This window comes from Cavia porcellus, unplaced genomic scaffold, assembly GCF_034190915.1.
Source record: "Cavia porcellus strain 051 isolate PalLab524CR breed Dunkin Hartley unplaced genomic scaffold, mCavPor4.1 scaffold_4, whole genome shotgun sequence".
NCBI classification, from domain to species: domain Eukaryota; kingdom Metazoa; phylum Chordata; class Mammalia; order Rodentia; family Caviidae; genus Cavia; species Cavia porcellus.
In genome coordinates, this window is record NW_026947487.1 from 68,098,545 (window position 1) to 68,113,756 (window position 15,212).

A 15,212-nucleotide genomic window follows, 5' to 3' on the forward strand; every position below is an offset into this window, starting at 1 on the left:
GGAAGCCAGAGTGGTTATTAAGGAATTACAATGTGATAGGAAGGAAATACAATTGTGTGGATAGTACAGCTCACAACTGAGGCACAATATACCACCTTGGGCTCCCCTGGGAATCTGATGAACTTGCATTCCACAAGGCTTCGCCTGTACTCCACCAATCTTGCCTCAGATCTCTCTTATATTGACTGCAAAGAGCCAGAACTTTTGTCTTTGTTCGGAGCTGCCGCAAGAGAACCTAAATGGCCCGGAAATTGATATCCCCACAGTGGCTGGCTTCAGCTAATATCAGATGGAATAAAAAGGAATAAATACTTCTGTTTTTTCATCTATCGTGAAACAATTCAAGTTGGACCTATGCTATCTCCAAGGGTCTGTACCATAACATTCAGCATCTATAGGACTTGGCTCTTACCAAACCCTTCCCCATCTCACCCTCTGTACTTCCTATGGAGTTTTACTTGGTTATAGTACATCCTGATCATTCCAATTCTTAATTAACAGTGTCTATTTCTGAAAACTTAACCTAACGTCTACTTCAACATTTGGGTAGAACTGTAGCCCTACTAAAGTCCCTCACAAGTAACTCATCCCCAAACACAAGTGTCCATGTACCCTAAGTCATTTCATACAGATATAGTAAGATTCTATCAACTAAGTGATATATTTGCATCTAAGTCTCCCTATGTTAATATTCTCTGGATTTGTATTTTTGCTGTGTGATGTGGTCCCACAGGGCTTACTGCTTTCTGCGAGATCTGGAAGAAGAAAACTAAAAAAAGTACCAATGGCATCCTGAAATAAGTAAACTGGTCCTTTAGCTGCACTCTTCCTGCAAAAAGTGGTGTCATTTATAATATGCCATGGACAAAATATGGACCAGATACTATTTTACTAGCCTTGGAAAATTACACAACCATGTATCTCTGTAAACTCCGGGAGAACCACTTCTCCAAGAGGTAAAAGACCTCAAGAGGGTGTGTGACCATGACCAGATAGTCAGAAAAGTATGAGCTCCACACAAAAAGGAAGATTCTTTCCCAAGAAATTCAATAGGAGGCCCAAGTAGGGTCACTAGTACTCAGCAGCCTTTAGTCAGCTTTTAAATTTGCACCTGATTCTGTTATCCCAAGTCCTAGAGTCTTTATGTTTCAAATAATTAGGGATATGATTCAACAGGTATTGTATAAGCTCAAGTATTTCAATAGCATATCTACCTATAAGCTGAAAAAAGCCATTAGATATTTTTAATATGAGGATTTATAACAACATACCTAGTACCAAAAGGTGGTAGTGGTAAGGAATCAACACTGAATTGAGATCTATTTTGATATACTGTGTTCTCTGCTTTACAACTTCAGCCTTTGTAGAATTAGAGAGGATCCAATACAACCCACATCCTTAGAAAGGAATGCTTTCTCCAGGTCATGTGGAATAGGATCCAGAGAATTCAAAGCTGTAATTAGTCACTTAGATATTTCATACCACCTGGAGGACCCTGAGTGTGCCAGCAAGAGCACGGTTGATCCTTTCTCCACCTTGATGATCCTGGGTGGGCCTGCATGGGTGGCTGGTGAGCCCTCCTTCTACCTGGAGGACCCCTGGTATGCCCATGAGATTGACAGTAATCCCTCTCTCCATCTGGAGGACCCTGGGCAGGGCTGCAAGATCCCTTGTGACACAGTAGGGCCCTAGCAGGGCCCATATCATAGGTTGAGCATCTTGGAAAAGTCTGAAGGAGCAGTAACAATTTGAACCAATGGTTAGTTCACATCAATACTCCTAAACTACTCAGCCCAGAAGAATCTAGGAATCACCCAATAGACCCCACAAGAAGAATTCAGGTGACCCTCCTGCCAGATTGTGGGAGTTGGGGTTTGGGTGAAGGCAGCCATACAGTAGGATGCTAACTAATATGTATACAATGGAACAGATGAAATATGTACAAGGGACAGGTGAGACCAGCAAGATGCAAAAGACGGAAATATGAACCAAGAGGTGAAAATGCAAAAAAGCAAAATGCAATCCCAGACCTCCAATTCATCCAGAACAAGTACAGGAGACATTGACACTGAATAATTTAGAAGACACACACATGAAATTTCTGAAAAGATAGCAAGTGAAGGAAGACACATCCACGAGATGATAGAGGAAATCACATGCAAAATAATCTCTCTTGTAATAAGGAAATGAGAACCATAATGAAGGAATCACTCATCATAACTAAAAGACACACATAAGAAAATACATGAGCATAGGAAAAGGATAGAAACCTTGAAGAAACATTACAGGAGAGAAATAGAATGCACAATATAGATTCAAAGAGATAACCAGAAAATAAAACTTTCACTGAAAGCTGCCAAAACTTCGAACACAAAACTAAAGATGCACTTTCAGACCTTGAGGACAGGATAGTAGCTCATAATCATGAAAGACGAGTTCACTTAAAAATAACATGGGGGCTTGAAATAACAACTCAACAATTCTAAGACAATGCAAAGAAAAATAATATAAGACAGATATGTGCCAAAAAAGCAAATGTTAGTATAAATGACATGAGAAAGTATTTGCAGAAGTAATAGCTGAAAATTTCCCAAGCATGGGCACAGAATCTGGCCCATCAATAAGGAAGGCATACAGAATTCCAAACAGCCATAACCAAAATAAATCTACACCCATACATATAATAATTAAGATCCCAGAAATTCAACACAAAAATAGAATATTAAAAGCTATTAGAGAAAAAACAAAAACAAAAAAACAACAGATCACCTATCAAGGAAAGCCCATTAGAATTATGGCTGACTTCTTAACACAGACTCTAAGTCAAAAAGAGATTGGAGTGAAGTATTGCAAGCCTTGAAAGAAAATATCTTACAACCTAGATTGATGTGCCATGCAAAACCATCTTTCAAAATTAATGGAGAAGCTCCGCCCCTGTTCAGCCACTTGGGCTTGCTGTTGCCCCTAGGTGCACCCCACTGATGCTGCTATGGAGTGGAAGGTGCCACACTGAGGAGGCCACCAAGCTCCATCCTGGCTCATGCCATTGGGCCTGCCTGAGTGCCTCAGTGTCCCCAGACACCACCGGCTGCCCTGCTGCATGGAGGAAAAATCCCAAGTTCCACACCAGTTTAGGCAGCTGCGGTGGACTTGCCCACGCCAGCGCCCTCCCACTGCCACTGCACAGAGGATGACCGCCATGCTCCTTCCTTCCTCAGGCTGCTGAGCTGTGCCATTGACTCAGTATGCTCCCCCCATATGCTGACCCATAGAACCACCACACTCACCTTTGCTCAATTGGCTGCCCTCGGCTACCCTCCCCATCTCTTATACCAAGCACTGCTGTGAACATTGGCTCCCACTCTCCCTCCCAGAACACTGAACTGTGGTGGACTGGCAGTGCTGGTTTGATGGGAGACTCAGTGCCCCCTCACCTAGACAGAGGATCCTGGTAGGCACTAGTCAATATGTACCCAACAATCAGGCTGACATCAATCACACAGTAGGACCCTGGGACATACACAGCCTACAATTGTGACTAAATAACACAGTTGGGATTAAATAACCAGACAGTGACCCAGAGGGTGAAAATGACAAAACGAAAAACCAAAATACAAACTCAAACATCTAGTCCATTAGGTGCAAGAACAGGCAATAGTGAAATGGAGGACTTTAAAAGTCATACACTAGAAATCTCTGAAAAGATAGCAAATGAAGTAAAGAAACAAATCCATGAGGATATAGAGGAAATCAAATTAAAAGTAATATCTTACATAAAGACAGAAATAACATTAGTAAAGGATTTGCTCAACATAGCTAGGGAAGAAACAGATTAAAAATATAGGAGCATGGGAAATTGATTGAAAACTTTGAATGAACAATGCAGAAAACAAGCAGAATGCATGAAACAAATTCAAGGAGATATCCAAGAAACAAAATATTCTATTGAAAGCTGGAAAAACCACTTAAATGAAGCTGAGGATAGAATTTCAGACCTTGAGGACAGGATTGTAGATAGCAACCTTGAAAAGATAAAACTTCTAAAAACAACAAAGCACATGAAATGACAATCCAGCAACTCCAAGATGATGCCAAGAGAAACAATGTAAGACTAATAGGCATCAGCAAGGAGGCAGGGGACAACACAAAGGACAATGCCAAGCTGTTCACAGAAGTAATACAAGAAAATTTCTCAAACATGGGGAAAAATCTTATATACAAATAAGTAAGGCATATAGAACACCAAATAGTCATAACCAACACAGATCTACACCCAGAAATATAATAATTAAAATTCCATACAGCATAAAAACAGAATACTAAAAGCTGTCAGAAAAAAGACACAACTCATATGTTAAAGAAAGCCAATTAGAATCACAGCAGACTTCTCAGCACAAACCTTCAGATTAAGATGAGCTTGAAGTGAAGTATTTCAAGCCCTAAAAGAAAACAACTTTCAACCCAGATTGATGTACCCAGAAAAACTTTCACTGACATTTAATGGAGAAACAAGATACTTCCATGACAAAGAACAACTGAAGAAATTCAAGTCCACCAAACCAACCATAGAAAGAGTATTGGAAGACATACTAGAAAGAGATAAAAATGACCATAATCTCCAGAACAACAACAGAAAGAAACCACTAGGCTGGACAAGAAATTAAACAAAGGAAGAAAGCAGGAAACCAACAGCAGGAACATAATATGGCAAAGTCAAGCCAGTACATACCAGTGATATCCATAAGTGTAAATGGGCTCAATTCACCTGTGAAAAGAAGCAAGTTGACAGAATAGATCAAGAAACAGAACCCCACTATATGCTGTATACAAGAAACACATCTGACTCAAAAAGAAACTCCTAGACTACAAGTCAAAGGATGGAAAATAGTATTCCATACATTAGGACCCCAGAAAACAGCAGGAGTAGCTATTCTGTTTTCAGACAAAGTGAGCTTCAAACCTAAAATGATGAAAAGAGATATAGAAGGCCACTAAATACCCATAAGTGGAAAACTAAAAGAGGAAGAAACTAACAATTATAAATATATATGCACCAAATATAGGCACACCCAACTATGTAAGACAAACACTAATGGACATGAAAAACCAAGTACACAAGAACACAATTGTAATAGGAGACCTTAATACCCCACTGTCACAAAGAGATAGATCAACTAGACAAAAAGTCAGCAAAGAAATAACAGAACTGAGTCAAACCTGTGAATGAATGGTTTTAATGGATGTTTACAGAGTGTTCCACCCAACTACATCAGAGTATACATTCTTCTCAGTTTCACATGGGACAGTCTCCAAAACAGGCCATATATTAATTCATAAAGCATTCTTAAGTAAATGCAAAGGGAATGAAATTATCCCATGCATAGCATCAGATCAGAGTTGGTAAGTGCACTAAAATGGGAAATAAATGGCAGAAAAACTGCAAAACCTGCATAAATACATGGAAATTAAATAAAAACCTTCGGAACAACCAGTGGGTGACAGATAAAATTAAAGAATAAATAAAACAATACCTACTATACAACAAAAATTCAGACACAACATACTGTAACCTATGGGATTCAATGAAAGCAGTCCTAAGAGGAAAATATACAGCAATAAATAGTCACATCAAGAAAACAGGATAAGCACAAGTAAATAACCTAATGCTACATCTAAAGTGCTAGAAAAGAAAGAGCTAGTCAAACCCAAAGCTCATAGAAGAGAGGAAATTACAAAGATTAGAGCAGAAATTAATGCAATTGAAATAAAAATACAAAGAATTAATGAGTAAAGGGCTGGTTTTTTGATAGAATAAACAAAATTGATAAACCTCTGACCAACCTTATCAAGAAAAAGAAAGAAAAAACTCAATTCTATGCAATAACAACTGAAAAGAGGAAAAGTACTACAGATTCCATGGAAATTCAAAAGATGATGAACACCTACTTTGAAAATCTTTACTCACATAGATGGAAAACACAGAGGAAATGCGCAGACTCCTCAAAACATATGAACAACCAAAGCTCAATCAGAAGATATAACAATCTTGAATAACCCAATTGAAATTGAAAACATGATTAAAAACTTACCAACAAAGAAAAGCGCAGAGCTGAATTCTACAACAAATTTAGAGAAGACTTAGTGTCAACACTCCTTAAACTCTTCAATGCAATTGAAAAAAAGCTGTCTCCCTAAGTAATTCTTGGAGGCAAATACCAAAACCAGAGAAAGACCCAACCAAAAAGGAGAACTACAGACCAATATCACCAGTGAACATTGATGCAAAGATTCTCAATAAAATACTAGCAAATAGAATGCAGCAAATCATCAAGGAGATAATACACCATGACCAAGTGGGATTTATTCCAAGAATTCAGGGATGGTTCATCATATGCAAATCAATAAGTGTAATACATCACATCAACAGAGCCAAGAATAAAAATCGTTTTTGATAAAGTCCAACACCTGTTCATGATAAAAACCTTACAGAAACTTGGAATACATGGGATGTACCTCAATCTCATAAAGGCCATTTTTTTTTATTTAAGGAGAAAAGAAAAAAAAAACAGTGAAGGGGTACAAGTTATACAGATTTACAGAAGAAAAAAGTGCGCAGTAGGAAATCACTAGTTAATGGATTACATATTGCCATCTTAGAAATAATTGTTCAAGTCACAAAATTAAAGCTTGTAGAGTGGACATTCCAACAATGATACTGCAAACAGTTCTGTTCAATGATCCAATAAAACTCTGTGATATCATTTTCTATCTTATACACTTAAATATACATGCAGTTATATAGTTTAGAGCACTTTCTTTTCCTCTCTTTTGTACAATGACTATTACACATTTTGGGTTTCATTGCTCCCACGGTTCTTATTGCTTTTTTGGAAGAGAGTAAAACCAAATGTGACATAACAGAACAGAATCGGTCAAGTCAAAAGGGTGGACATAATAGATAATATAAAAACATAATACAAGGTGATCAACAATGGTTACCATAATGCCTCCCGCTATCTCTAATAGAATTGCCTATATCATTAGTTGTAATACAATTGAACAAAACAGTAAAGAACAAAACCGACAAAACCAAAACATTGGAGACATTGTAGGTCTTCAAAAGTAGATAAAAGTCAACGAGAATGGGCGTTATAATGAATCTCATTATCTTCTCAGCTGATGCCTAAACTTTCGAACCTGATACTATCCAGCAAAACAGAATAGGGGAACCTCAGTCAAAAACAAGATGGTGAGAGTAATACAGGGCTTCAAATCGAGATAATAGAAAGTCAAAGTGGGTTACTATATTATATCCTGCTATTTTTTTCCCTTTAATTAAACGGATAAAAATAAAAAAGTAAATAATGGAGTGGAGATTGAGAAAAAAGAGGACATAACAGCGAAACAGGGCAGATCAAAACATAACCATTTAAGCAGAATAGTGTTTCACCACCAGATAATTCCGACCCAAAAGTAGTTACCATATTGACTCTTTCCTTGAAGTCCTTGAGTACAACTTCGTATACTGTAGCATTAAGTATATCAAAACAATGTAAAACCATTTAAGAGAGTGACAGCATTATAGAGTATTTAGAATCGACTAACAGAAAATGAACAATGGTTTCTGTATAATCTCCTTGTCTTTAAAAGGTTTTTGCTTATACTATCGTACATAATAAAATCCAATAAGATACAACCTGTTTAGACTATTGGAGACAGAAGAACAAAAGCTAGATGAGACTTCAAAACAAGATGGTACTAAATCAGTATTACCTATTAAGATGTCATTTTCTCCAAAATAGCTGTTCCTATCATCCAATCTTCTCTGTCTCATTTCTGTTGAGCTCTTTTTCTGTCAGTAGCTGTCAGTTTGTCTTCTTCATTTTGTTCTCTGCTCCATTCGTTGTGGCCTCCCCGCCACTATTTCTGGGTTCTTTGTATTTTTCTTTTTTTAGAATATCCTGCAATACTTTCTGTAGGGTTGAATTGGTGGTTGCAAATCCCCCCAGTTCCTCTTTATCCTGGAAGCACCTCATTTTTCCATCAATTTCCAGGGACAGTTGTGCAGGATATCTCAATCTTGGCTGGAGATTATTATCTTTCAAAGCTTGAATTATTTTCCCCCATGCTCTTCGTGATTGATGGTTTGTGCAGAGAAATCTGCTGTAACTCTGATGGGTGTTCCTTTGTAAGTGGTCTATTTCTTGTCTCGTACAGCTTTTAATATTCTGTTCTTGTATTGAATTTCTGGAATTTTTATTATTATATGCCTGGGTGTTTCTCTGTTAGGGTTGTAGGTAGCTAGGGTCCTGTATGCCTCATACATCTGAGTATCTTTACCTTTTGCTAAATTAGGAAAATTCTCCTGGATTATTTCTGTGAGTAGCTTTTGTAGTTCACTTGTTTGTGTCCCTACTTCTTCTTTTATGTTCTTAATCCTTAAGTTATGGCTCCTCTTATCATCTTCTTGTCTTTGTATTATTGCTGTTTGTTTCTTTGTTATTTTTAAGAAGTTTTTCATTTCATTCTCCCATATTACAAGTCTGCCCTCCAGTTCAGATAGTCTGTCCTTAGTTTCTTTCAAGCTGTTATGCCAGTCTTGGATAGACTTCTTAATTTCTTGATAGTCCCTTTGAACCTGCTTCACATACTCAATGTTTTCTCTGTTTTCTCCATCAAGCAATTCTCCCCTCTTTTTTTGTTCTTCCATTCCACCATCTGTTTTTTCCTGGGTGGTGCTTAGCATTTCTCTACCTATTCTGCATACTTCTAGCTTCAGGTCGTTGATAACTTCATTCCTGAATTGGTCTATGAGGCTCTCTATATGGCACTTAATGTATATTGGTGCGGTGTCCACTATTGCCTGTTTCTCAGAATTAGGGGCCGAGGAGCCTTTCTTGTTGCTTCCCTTCCCCATATTTTCTGTTCCTTATAAAATGCAAGCTTACATAGGAGGCCCGGCTTCCCTGCCTGTCAGCCACAGCCTGATCAAATTGTGCTGGCTAGGTGTTCCCGCCCACCGCTGCGCACCAGGGAGTTGCGGAGGAGGCAGCCTACGCGGGAGTCAGTCGCTCCTCCAGGCCACCGTCAGGCTCTGGGATCTGGGTTAGGCCAGCCTACTGAGTCCGCCCGCAGCGTCACGCAGGCCAGGCACTTTTCACCAATCCCGTTTGAGAGGGGAATGTGTGGCTGGAGTCGCCACCGCGCCCTGCTCTTACAGGACTGCCCGGGCCCAGAAAGTCCTCCACTGGAGTCAAACTGTGGTAGGGGGTCAGTTTCTCTCACTCACCTCGCCACCAGTCAGTTTTCGTGTACGCCTCCTTGTCCGTCCTGTTTTCGACTCCGTTTGCAGACTCCCGTTCCCAGAGCTTCTGCGCGTCTCTCCTTGCCGAGCCACTGTGGAGGCAGCCAGCCGCCAGGCGGCGGGAAACCCAAATCGCGGTTTCCAATGGCGCGGGGTCGAGCCTCCACACCGAGTCTTTTCTCTTCCTATTTTAGCACCAGGACTGTATTCTAAGTTGGTTTCTCTCAGCCCAGTTTGTTCCTGAGTCAGCAGAGCATATCTCTACCGGTTCATGTCTCTTTAGTCCGCATCATTCCTGGCCTCTGAGCCGAGCCTTTCAGAGAGCCTCCGGTAGTTGCTGTTGTCTGTCCGCCATGTTCTCCCGGAACTCCATAAAGGCCATTTTTGACAATCCAGAAGCCAACATTATACTAAAAGGACAAAAACTGAAAGCCTTCACTTTAAAATCAGGAACAAGACAAGGATTTCACTATCATCACTCCTATTCAATACAGTTCTAGAAATATTAGCCAGAGCAATCAGACAAGAGAGAGAAATAAAAGGAATAAGAATAGGAAAAGAAAAAGTTAAATTATCTCTATATGCAGATGACATGATACTCTACATAGAAGACCACAAAAACTCCCTTAAAAGACTGCTAGATGTAATAAATAAATTCAGCAGTGTAGCTGGATACAAAGTCAGTGCTGAAAAATAAATAGCATTCCGGTACACAAACAAAAACTCACTGAGAGAAATTATGGAAATATCACCTTTCACAATAGCATGTAAAAAAATCAAACACTAGGAATCAACCTAATGAAGAATGTAAAATATCTACATGCTGAAAATTATACTACTATAAAAAAGGAAATTTAAGAGGACTTAAGAGGATATCAGAAATGGAAGGATATTCCTTGCTCTTCATTAGGAAGAACCATCATTGTGAAAATGGCCATACTCCCAAAACTGTTATATAGATGCAATCCCAATCAAAATACCATCAGTGTACTCACAGACCTAGAAAAAAATATTCCTAAAATTCATCTGGAAACAGAAGAAACCTAGAATAGCAAAGGAAATTCTAGGCAAAAAAGGCAAAACAGGAGGCATCTCAATTCCTGACTTGAAACTATACTACAAAGCTACAGAAATAAAATCAACATGTTACTGGCAAAGAAACAGACCCGAGGATCAATGGAACAGATTACAAGATGCAAACACTACTACAAAGACACTTGGCCATGTTATATTTGACAAAAGGCCCAAAGATGTTTATTGGCAGAAGGATAGCCTCTTGAATAAATATTGTTGGAAAAATTGGCATTCCACATACCAAAGACTGAAAATAGATCCATGCCTACCACCATACATTAAACTAAAGTAAAAATGGATCAAGGATCTAAATATTAAAACAGAAACACTAAATCTACTGGAAGACAAAGTAGGTAAAAATCTTGAAGACATAGAGGTAGGAAGTGAATTCAAGAATAAAACACAAACCACATGGGAAATATTTCAAAGAATCAACAACTGGGATCTCATATCACTAAAAAGCTTTGCATTTCAAAAGAAATCACCAACAAAGTGAAAAGAAAACCCACAGAATGTGAAAGAATTTTAGCCAACAATTCCTCAGACACAGGACTTATATCCAGAACATATAAAGAGCTGAAAAACATCAAGCCCCCCAAATTCAAAGACTCCTTCCAAAAATGGGCATCTGAGATGAACACACAGTTCTCAGATGAAGATATACAAATGGCAAATAAATATATGAAGAAATATTCATCATCACTGGTCATTTGAGAAATGCAAATTGAAACAGCAGTGAGATTTCATCTCACCCCAGAAAGAATGGTTAACATCAAGAAAACAACTGATAAAAAATGTTGTCAAGGATGCAGGGGAAAAGGAACCCTTCTCCACTGTTGGTGGGAGTGCAGACTGGTGCAACCACTATGGAAATCAGTATAGAGAGTCCTCAAAAAGCTAGGATTGGAAGTTCTATTCAATCTAGCTATTCCCCTCCTGGATATTTTCCCAGAAAAGTTGAAAAGGTCATGTCACAGAGATATATGTGCACCCATGCTCATAGCAGCACAATTTGTAATAGCTAAATCTTGGAAACAACCAAAATGCCCATCAACTGCAGAGTGGATGAAAAATAATGGTATTTTTATACAATGGAATACTACTCAGCTATAAAAAGGATGATCTTGAGGCCTTTATAGATAAATAGAGGCAGCTTGAAAATATCTTCATTAGAGAAATATATAAGACTCACATGAGTAAATATCACATTGTCTGTTTAGTGTAATAAACAATAAAAACTGACAGAATAATGGAATCCAAAAAGTATAATAGATACTGTGAAAGTGAATGGGAAGGAAAGTTCTCTAAAGAGTATAAATGTATATATAGTGTGTAAGATACATAACTGTATTACTGAATCTCTGTTGGAATATTGAACAGAAGGGTTTATACTATCAATGTTTGAGTGTCTAGCCACTATTTATGCTTTGATTTTGTGACTTTTGCAACTACTTTTTAAGATGACAATGAGAAATGTAACAGCTAGTGATTTATAATAATAATTATTTTTTGAATTTGGTATTGTTCTACACTTTCTGCTTTTCTATTTTGTTTAATGTTCTTCTCTTTATTTGAAAAAAGTGAACAATAGGAAACATAACAACCACTGTTAAATTTCTTTCACTCTGTTTTGAAGACCTGTATTGTTATTGTTTTGAATCTATTGTTATTGTCTATGTTTTTTGCTTTTTGTTTTCCTTGTATGACTTTGATCTTTTAAAAAAATAAATATGGTCCCAGGTCAGGGAGAACATGGCAGATAGAGAGCAGCAGCTTTGGAGGCTCTCTGAGAAACCACACTTAAAATCCAGGAATGGTGCCAGGCGAGAAATCCTAAGCAAGGGGAGATATACTTTGCCAACCCAGGAACAAACCAAACTGAGAGAAACCAACTGGAAACACAATCCTGGTGATATAACAGGAACAGATAAGGTCTCAGCATGGAAGCTGGACCCCGCACCATTGGAAGCTGTGATTTGAATTTCCTGCAGCCACTGCTGCGTCCCAATTGGCACGGCAAAGAGAGAGGTGCGAAAGCTCTGTGAATAGAGTTGAGAGTGGGACTGGCCGGGAGTCCTGCATCGACCTGCGGTGAGTGAGCGGATCGGGGACCCTTCCATAGGAGGCTTCAGCAAAGGACATACTGGGACCAGGCAGATTAGCTGGAACAGGATGTTGCAGTGACTTCAGTCACATATTCCCCTCTCAAGCGGGATTGGTGGGGAGTGCCTGGCCTGCATGATGCCGCTGACTAAGACCCAGTAGGCTAGCCCAAACCAGGTCTCAGTGCAAGGAGGTGCACCCTACCAGTGAAGCCTTCGGTAGGTTGACTTGGAGGGGTAGGCCCAGCATAGGCTGCCCAGGTGTCTGTCTCCCTAGTACACTGCAGTGAGCGGGAACACCTAGCCGGTGCAATTCAAGCAAACTGTAACTGACAAAAAAAGAAACTGGGCCTCCTATATTTGCTTGTATAAAAGGAACAAAAAATATGGGAAGAGGGAGCAACAAGAAAGGGTCCTCGGCCCCCAATCCTGAGAAACATGCAATATCAGACACGGCACCAATAGACATAAAGCGCTATCTCCAGAGCCTCATAGATGAGTTCAGGAATGAAGTTATTAACTACCTGAAGCAAGATATAAGTAGAATAATTAGAGAAATGCTAAACATCACCCAATAAAAAACAGATGGTAGAATGGAAAAACAGAAAAAAAAAAAAAAAGGAGAATGGTTTGATGGAGAAATAGAGAAAACATAGAATACGTGAAGCAGGTTCAAAGAGATTACCAAGAAACTAAAAACTCTATCAAAAACTGGCATAACAGCTTGAAAGAAACTAAGGATAGATTATCTGAACTGGAGGGCAGATTTGTAATATGGGAGCATGAAATGAAAAACTTCTTAAAAATAACTAGAAAATAAACAGCAACAATACAAAGGCTAGAAGATGGTAAGAGGATCTATAACTTAAGAATTAAGAACATAAAAGAAGAAGTAGGGACACAAACAAATGTACTGCAAAAGCTATTCATAGAAATAATCCAAGAGAATTTCCCTAATTTAGCAAAAGGTAAAGATACTCAGATGTATGAGGCATACAGGACCCCAGCCACCTACAACCCAAACAGAGCTACACCCAGACATATAATAATCAAAATTCCAGAAATCCAATATAAGAACAGAATATTAAAAGCCATCAGAGACAAGAAACAGATCACTTACAAGGGAACACCCATCAGAATTACAGCAGACTTCTTCAGCACAAACCATCAATCACGAAGAACATGGGGGGAAATAATTCAAGCTTTGAAAGATCATAACCTCCAGCCAAGATTGATATATCCTGCACAACTGTCCCTGGAAGTTGATGGAAAAACAAAGTGCTTCTAGGATAAAAAGGAACTAGGGGAATTTGCAACCACCAATTGAACTTTACAGAGAATACTGCAGGATATTCTAAAAAAGGAAAATACCAAGATTCCTGAAATAGTGGCAGAGAGGCCACAATGAATGGAGCAGAAAGCGAAATGAAGAAGACAAACTGACAACAAATGACAGAAAAAGTGCTCAACAGAAATGAGGCAGAGAAGATTGGATGGTAGGAAGAGCTATTTTGGAGAAAACAAGACATCATAATAGCTAGTGCTGATTTAGTATCATCTTGTTTTGAAGTCCCATCAAACTTGTATTCTTCTGTCTCCATCGGTCTTAAAAGGTTGTATCTTATTGAATTTTATTATATATGATAATATAAGTAAAAACTTTTATAGACAAGGAGATTATACAGAAACCATTGTTCCTTTTCTTTTAGTTGGTTCTAAATACCCTGTAATAATGTCATTCTCTTGAATGGTTTTATAGTGTCTTGATATGTTTGGTGCTACAGTATGTGAAGTTATACTCAAAGATTTCAAGGAAAGAGACACTGTGGTAACTATTTTTATGTCAGGATATCTTGTGGTGAAACACTATTTTGCTTAAATGGTTATGTTTTGACTTGCGCTGTTCTGTTGTTATGCCCTTTTTTATCTCAATCCCCTCCTTTTTAAAATTATTTACTTTTTTCTTTTTATCTTCTTAATTAAGGTAAAAATAAATATAAAATAGCAGGATACATTATAGTAACCTATTTTGATTTCCTATTAACTTGATTTGAAATCCTGTATTGCCCTCACCATCTTGTTTTGAGTGATTTTCCCCTATTCTGCTTTGCTTGATAGTAACAAGTTCAAAAGTATAGGCAAAACTGTAGAGACAACAATTCATTAAAACGCCCATTCTGGTTGACTATTATCTTCTTTTAAAGTCCTGTAATGTCTCCAATACTTTGGTTTTATTCTTTACTATTTCATTCAATTTTATTATAACTGGCAATTCTTCTTAAAATAGCAAGAGGCAGTATGGTAACCATTGTTGATCACCTTGTATTTTGTTTTTACATTATCTATTATGTCCATCCTTTTGATTTGACTGACTCTGTGTTGATATGTCGCATTTGGTTTTACTCTCTTAAAAAAAAAGTAATAAGAACTGTGGGAGTAATAAAACACAAAATGTGTAATTTTCATTGGACAAAAGAAAAAAAAAGAAAGTGCTCTAAAGGTTATAACTACATATATGTTTAAGTGTATAAGATAGATAACCTTATTACTGAGTTTTTTGGATCATTGAACAAAACTGTTTGCACTCTCACTGTTTGAAAGTCCACTTTATATGCTTCGATTTTGTAACGTGCACAACGATTTCTAAGATGGGAATATGTAATCTATTAACTAGTGATTTCTTACTGTTTATTTTTTAAATTTTGTATTACTTGTACCCTTTTTCTGTTTTT